At 43.3% G+C, this 7,761-nt stretch overlaps 1 pseudogene; it reads left to right on the forward strand.

The window, feature by feature from the left end:
• LOC115160750 (Golgi reassembly-stacking protein 2-like) lies at positions 1 to 5,331 on the forward strand (annotated as a pseudogene).
• The last annotated feature ends 2,430 nt before the right edge of the window (positions 5,332 to 7,761 follow it).

The raw sequence follows: 7,761 nt of genomic DNA on the forward strand, positions 1-7,761 counted from the left end.
TCCGGGAACGCTTGCGAAACCAGGCCGGGGTTTGGAAAGTCAATTAGAGAAAAGAAAATATATAAAAAACACACTGAACACAAATGGTAGAGGAAAGAAACAAGGTTTTAGTATTTTTTTGTATTTTAGATGATGCCAGAAACTCTCTTACAGTGTACCGGAAGTGTGGCTATGTAGGCAATCTTGATTTTAGCATCATCCCGGAACCGGGGGAAAGTGTTAGCTAAGCGTCTAGCCAGCTACACTGATTTATTCACCAGAATAATATCCAGGGTTTGAGGAGACATGGGGGGTGCACAGAGCATCGACATACCTGGAGGAGGATCCGAAGGTTATCACGTCCTCAGAGTATGGCTCTTTAGTAGCATGCTAAACCACGAGCTGGAACTGGGCTAGTTGATGATGGGAACGCAACACATAAATACTTGTCATGAGTGTGAATGACGATAATGTTGTTGTTGTCATCAGGTTGTTGTAGAATGTCAGTGTGTATTTTATGTGATCCATGTGAGTAATTCACCACGTTTGTGTCGTTCAGGGGGAAAAAATGGTGTAGTCTAACCAATTAAACAGAGCAATGTCTGACGAGTGAAATTGTGCAAGCTGATTTGGATAGCTAGTTAGTTAGTTAACTAGTGCCAGGTCGTCGCTTGACTCGAGCAACCGGTCTGTCAATGTGCATGACGGGGGTGGGATGTCGTTTCAATTCAGAACACATTTGCAAAGGGCATTGCACCTGTGTGTTAGCTGTAAAAGTGTGGTGATTTAATTTTTAAGGGCAATATGAATATCATGTTATTTAAGTCATGCGCAAAAATCCTGTTTCAATTTGCAGGTGCAAGAGAATTCCCCTGGGCATCGTGCAGGATTGGAACCATTCTTTGACTTTATTATTTCCATCAGTGACACAAGATTGGTAAACTGTCATTTCTCAAATTATCTAAATCCTGGAGCTGTCAGATCCCATTGCAGCTCAACTATTTTCAAAGCCAGGGTTACAAGACAACCTATAGGTGGACTAACTTTGTTTACAGGTGATGATGCACTTTAACATCTGTACATTTTTGTCAGAACAAAGATGACGACACATTAAAAGACTTGCTGAAGGTGAATGTGGAGAAACCCATCAAGATGCTGGTATACAGCAGCAAGATGATTGAGCTGAGGGAGGCAACAGTCACACCCAACAACATGTGGGGAGGTCAGGGGCTGCTGGGTGTCAGCATCCGATTCTGCAGCTTCGAAGGAGCCAATGAGAATGTGTGGCATGTTCTGGTGAGTGAATCGCCTTGGCGTTTAGAGCTGCACATATGAATAAATGTAAAACCGGAAATGGTGTTGATGTGAAGACTTGCAGTGACCCCGATATACAGTGCCGCGAAAACGTATTTGCCTTAATTTCTCTATTTTTGCCAAAAAATGTATACTGAATGTTATCAGATCTTCACTCAAAACCTAATATTAGATAAAGGGAACCTGAGTTTACAAATAACAAAAAATATACTTATTTTACTGATTTAATTAAGTTATGCGACACCCAATTCCCATGTGTGAAAAAGTAATTGCCCCATTACACTAAGTAACTGGTTGCGCCACCTTTAGCTGCAATAACTACAACCAAATGCTTCCTGTAGTTGTTAATCAGTCTCTCACATTGCTTTGGAGGAATTTTGACCCACTCTTGTATGCAGAACTGCTTTTAATTCAGTGACATTTGAGGGTTTTCAAGCATGAAATGCTCATTTTTAAGTCCTGCCACATCTCAATTGGAATTAGGTCTGGACTTTGACTAGGCCATTTCAAATGTGTTGTTTTTTTATTCATTTTCATGTAGACTTGAGTGTGTTTTGGATCATTGTCTTGCTGACGACGCAGCTGCGCTTCAGCTCACAGACAGATTGCCTGATATTCTCCTGTAGAATTATCTGATTTAGAGCAGACTTCATAGTTCCTTCTATTAAGGGAAGTCGTCCAGGTCCTGAGGCAGCAAAGCATCCCCAAACCATCACACCACCACCACGCTGTTGGTATGAGGTTCTTACTGTGGAATGCAGTGTTTTGTTTTCGGCAGGCATAATGGGACCCATGTCGTCCAAAAAGTTGACTGAAGTTTGCCAAAAAGCACAAGGAAGCACCTGGATGGTTCAAGACTCTTGGAAGAATGTTCTATGAACAGATGATTCAAAAGTATACCTTTTTGCACAACAAATTTGAAGTTTTGGAATGGCCTAGTCAAAATCCAGACCTAATCCCAATTGAGATGTGGCAGAACTTGAAACGATCAGTTCATGCTTGAAAACCCACGAATGTCGCTTAGTTAAAGCAGTTCTGCATGCAAGAGTGGGCCAAAATTCATCCACAGCGACGTGAGAGACTGATTAACAACTACAGGAAGCATTTGGTTGTAGTCATTGCAGTTTAAGGTGGCACAACCAGTTATTGAGTGAAGGGGGCAATTACTTTTTCACAGAGGTATTGGGTGTTGCACTTTTGTTTATGAAATAAATGAAGTAAGTATGTCATTGTTGTGTTATTTGTTTACTCAGGTTCCCTTTATCTAATATTAGGTTTTGGTTGAAGATCTGATTATATTCGGTATCAAAAATATGCAAAAGTAGATAAAATTAGAAAGGGGGCAAATACATTTTCACGGCACACTGTGTTTACAATTTCGGTCTGTATTCTATTTCTTGTCCTCAGGAAGTGGAGCCAAACTCTCCTGCAGCCCTGGCTGATTTGAGACCACACACTGACTACATCATTGGTGCTGACACTGTCATGAACGAGGTGTGTGGGATGCCTTTCTTTAGTGTCATTTCAATGATGTTTTCCCTACACTAAGCTGTTGATGTTGTGTTTGACTATGGTTTTTGTCTGGACTTTTCCCCACAGTCTGGGGATCTCTTCTCCCTCATTGAGACGCATGAAGGGAAAGGGCTTAAGTTGTATGTGTATAACACTGACATGGACAACTGTCGGGATGTGGTTATCATTCCAAACGTTGAATGGGGTGGAAAGGGCAGGTATGTCCCGTGTAGCTCAGTTGGTAGAGCATGGTGTTTGCAACGCCAGGGTTGTGGGTTCGATTCCCACGGGGGACCAGTACGGGAAAAAAATGTATGCATTCACTACTGTAAGTCGCTCTGGATAAGAGCGTCTGCTAAATGACTAAAATGTAAATGTATGGCATTGACGTTTTGTTGTTAATTCATTTAGCTGAAATGCCTATAGGCTGGCCCATAGCACACATACTCTCTGTGCTCTTCTTCAGCCTAGGCTGTGGGATTGGCTATGGCTACCTGCACAGGATACCCACACATACATTTGAAGAGGGTAAGAAGATCAGCTTCCCTGGACATATTCCAAGTGAACCAGTTTCCCCATTTAAGGATGGCTTCACAGAGGTAAGACATTTTTGTAAATTACCTACTTCTTTTCATCCCCAATATCTGCCAGTCACGTGAAGGAATTTGTGTACAATGAGAATATTCTACAGCACTGGGTGTTGATCCTAGTTTTCATTTGTTCCTCAGGTTCAGCTCTCTGCTGTCAGTCCTCAACCTGCGGTGCCTTCTGCTCCAACTGGGTTGGAACAAAATCTCTTTGACCTGTCAGTCAGCTCAGCTCCTCTCACTGTCCCGAGCGTTCTTCAAATAGGTATGCTAGGTATCACTACTTGTCATTGAGACGCATATTGCTTACAGACTTGATATCACCAAGTAAGAGATGAGTTATTAACAATGGATTGTATCTTTGTCCAAGGAGTACCTACTGTGCCACTGTTGCCTAGCCAAGTCAGCCCCCTGCTAAGCACTGTACCCCCAGTCATCCCTGCTACCACATTACCAGGTCATTGTTGGACACGGTTCTAGTTTGGGAACGATATGATGCATGTATTATGCTTATGTGGCTTGGTGTATTTCATTGTTTTTATATGTCCTGCACAGGTCTAATGTCATTACCCGGAGGCCTACCTCCCCTTCACAAACTGGCAAATGTAAATGTCACTTTACCAGACTTGGGCACTGTGTCATTACCAGGTATTGGAGGGATGCCACCAGCAGGTAATGTCAATGTTTTCAAGATTCTTTGATGGTTTTTAAGATGTAGGTTTTTATGGGTATTTTTATACTACTGTTAGTAATATTCCTGTAACTTTACACCTGACTTCCTCAGGTTTCCTTCCATTGGCCCCTCTTCCTCCCCTAAACCTATCCATGCTCAACTCCCAGCTGCCTCTGGTCCCAGGGGTAACTCTGCCTCCATCTGAGTTCACTCTCCCACCTAGCTCCGCAAGCGGCAGTCTCCTATGAGCAGACACCCTCATCCTGGACACAACATCCTCCTCCAGAGCCCCAGTGGTCAGTGACACATTGACAGAAACACTCCTCCCTACACCAGTGATATCCTCTGAACCTAGAGAAGCACCAGTGACTTCCTCTGAACCTAAAGAAGCACCAGTGACATCCTCTGAACCTAGAGAAGCACCAGTGACATCCTCTGAACCTAGAGAAGCACCAGTGACATCCTCTGAACCTAGAGAAGCACCAGTGACATCCTCTGAACCTAGAGAAGCACCAGTGACATCCTCTGAACCTAGAGAAGCACCAGTGACATCCTCTGAACCTAGAGAAGCACCAGTGACATCCTCTGAACCTAAAGAAGCACCAGTGACATCCTCTGAACCTAGAGAAGCACCAGTGACATCCTCTGAACCTAGAGAAGCACCAGTGACTTCCTCTGAACCTAGAGAAGCACCAGTGACATCCTCTGAACCTAGAGAAGCACCAGTGACATCCTCTGAACCTAGAGAAGCACCAGTGACATCCTCTGAACCTAGAGAAGCACCAGTGACTTGACTCCTCCTAGCAGAGAACCATTTACCGACCAGATCTACCGCATTTAAAACTCAACAAGAAAGAATCTGAAAACACTCCGTTGTACTCCTGAAACTATGGCGGCGTCCCCAATTATCCACCCTTTTCCAGAAGTGTGTATATTTGCACATTTCTTGTTATAGATTTACAAGCATTGGATTGGTGTAATCATTGGCTGGAGAAGTTTCCACCATTGTTAAATCCATGATGGGGAGTGTACACTCTGGAAAAGGGGTGGAGAATCGGGATGCAGCCTTGGTGGTTGAATCAACAGCAAGGGTCTTCCGAAGAACGATGGGCGGTCAGAAATGTGAGAATTATTGTGCGAGATCTGCTTTAGCCTGTTGTAATGCAGAATCATGTCTTTTTGGTGTACAAAAAAGTACTAAAACATATGAATGAAAGTGTAATTGAGACATCCCTTTTTTGAATAAATTGATTTATTTTTCTCGTCTGGGGCATTGACTTCTCATACTTCCACCTCAGTTCTGTAGTTCTTTGGTTGGTGTAAAAATGAAGGTGCTTTACTGCTGAAAACCACAAGGTGTCAGTGTAGGAATGGGAATACTCATCCTGTCTTCTCTCCTCAACCCATCATATGAGAAAGCCAGAGGTCCCCGCTGACCTTTTCCAGTGGGTTTTGAGGAGAGAGGATGCAGTTGAGATTTTCCCACAATGTACCTTGAGCAGATTTAACATATTTGCTGTCGGATGTATTTTTACAAATTTCTGTATATACCAAGTGGCTTCAAACAATTATTCCCATTCAGTGTTACATGGAAATTGGTATGATTCACTCTTTGTAGGCCTGCTGCATGTTAATTGTATTGAGCCCTTCAATATTTTCTGCTACAAGTATTTAGATGGTCAGTGGAACAGAATATATTGGTGCAACAGCTGATCAAGAATGCTGCTGCTCATGTTAACTTTGCCCTTCTTCAGTTCCATCCCGTCACTGGCTCCCAGTTGCTGCTAGCATCAGATCTAAAGCATGCCTACTCCACTGGGCTGTGGAAGAAACTCAATCATACACGCAAATAATCAGACTGGGTCACTGTCTGGTCAGCAGGCTCTTCTGGCACATCGGTCCTGTCTGACCCCTCTTCCCTTCTCAATGATCCCCAATATTGTCAGGGAGCCAAATTTACATTGAGGTGTTTACTCTGGGCTACGTCTACAATTCCAGCAGAATCATCACAAGTTAATCTTTACAAGTACAGGAAATGCAATTGATCAAAAGCACAGATTTGGGAGTATAGCCATTTTCCCTTGCCACAATTGAGAAAAGGTAGCCAGACAAGATACAATGCATTTGGAAATTATTCAGACCCCTTGACTTTTTCTACATTTATCTACACCCAATAATGAAAGTGAGAACAGGTTTTGGGATTTTTTTGCAAATAAAAAAATGAAACATACCTTTTTCCATAAGTATTCAGACCCTCTGCTATGAGACTCATGAGCTCAGGCGCATCCTGCTTCCATTGATAATCCTTGAGAGGTTTCTACAACTTGATTTGAGTCCACTTCTGGTAAATTCAACAGATTGGACATGATTTGGAAAGGAACACATCTGTCTAGGTAAGGTCCCACAGTTGACAGTGCATGTCAGCGCAAAAACCAAGCCATGAGGTCGAAGGAATTGTCCGTAGAACTCAGAGACAGGACTGTGTCGAGGCACAGATCTGCACCAAAACATTTCTGCATCATTGAAGGTCCCCAAGAACACAGTGGCCTCCATCATTCCTAAATGGAAGACGTTTTGAACCACTAAAACTCTTCCTAGAGCTGACCGCCCAGCCAAACTGAGCAATTGGTGGAGAAAGTCACTGACAGAGCTCCTCTGTGGTGGGAGAACCTTCCAGAAGGACAACCATCTTTGCAGTACTCCACCAATCAGCCCTTTATGGTAGTGGCCAGACGGAAGCCGCTCCTCAGTAAAAAAGGTACATGACAGCCCGCTTGGAGTTTGCCAAAAGGCACCTAAAGGACTCAGACCATGAAACAAGATTCTCTGGTCTGATGAAAGATAGAACTCTTTGGCATTCATTGGAGGAAACTTAGCACCATCCCTACGGTGAAGCATGGTGGTGGCAGCGTCATGCTGTGGGGATGTTTTCAGCAGCAGGGACTGGGAGAATAGTCAGGAAAGGGAAAGATGAACATAGCAAAGTACAGAGATCCTTGATGAAAACCTGCTCCAGAGCACTCAGGACCTCAGGCTGAAGGTTCACCTTCTAAACAGGACAACAACAACAACCCTAAGCACACAGCCAAGACAATGCAGGAGTGGCTTCTGAATGTCCTTGAGCAACCCAGCCAGAGCCTGGACTTGAATCCGATCAAACATCTCTAGAGACCTGAAAATAGCTGTGCAGCGACACTCCCCATCAAACCTGACAGAACTTGAGGATCTGCAGAGAAGAATGGGAGAAACTCGAAATACAGGTGCCAAGCTTGTTGCATCATAACAAAGACTCGAGGCTGTAATCGCTGCCGAAGTTGCTTGAACAAAGTACTGGGTAAAGGGTCTGAATACTTATGCAAATGTCAGTTTATTTTTAATACATTTGCAAACATTTCTAAAAACCTGTTCTTGCTTTGTCATTATGGGGTTGTGTGTAGATCGATGGGGGGGGGGGGGTTAATACATTTTAGATTAAGGCTGTAACGTAAAAGAGAAATTCAAGGGGTCTGAATACTTTAAGAATGCACTGTATGTAATTTAAGATGAGACTGGAATTCTTTGTAACTCATGTCAGGACTACACTGACTGAGAAAGCACAACTTCATCCATCCATCAAAACATACACAAGTCACAGAACACTGGAGAGCTCCTCCCATCGTAGTCTCCAAAAGAAATCCGTTGTATAGCATACTGTGA

The sequence above is a fragment of the Salmo trutta genome, chromosome 24 (assembly GCF_901001165.1).
Source record: "Salmo trutta chromosome 24, fSalTru1.1, whole genome shotgun sequence".
In the NCBI taxonomy this organism is placed as follows: domain Eukaryota; kingdom Metazoa; phylum Chordata; class Actinopteri; order Salmoniformes; family Salmonidae; genus Salmo; species Salmo trutta.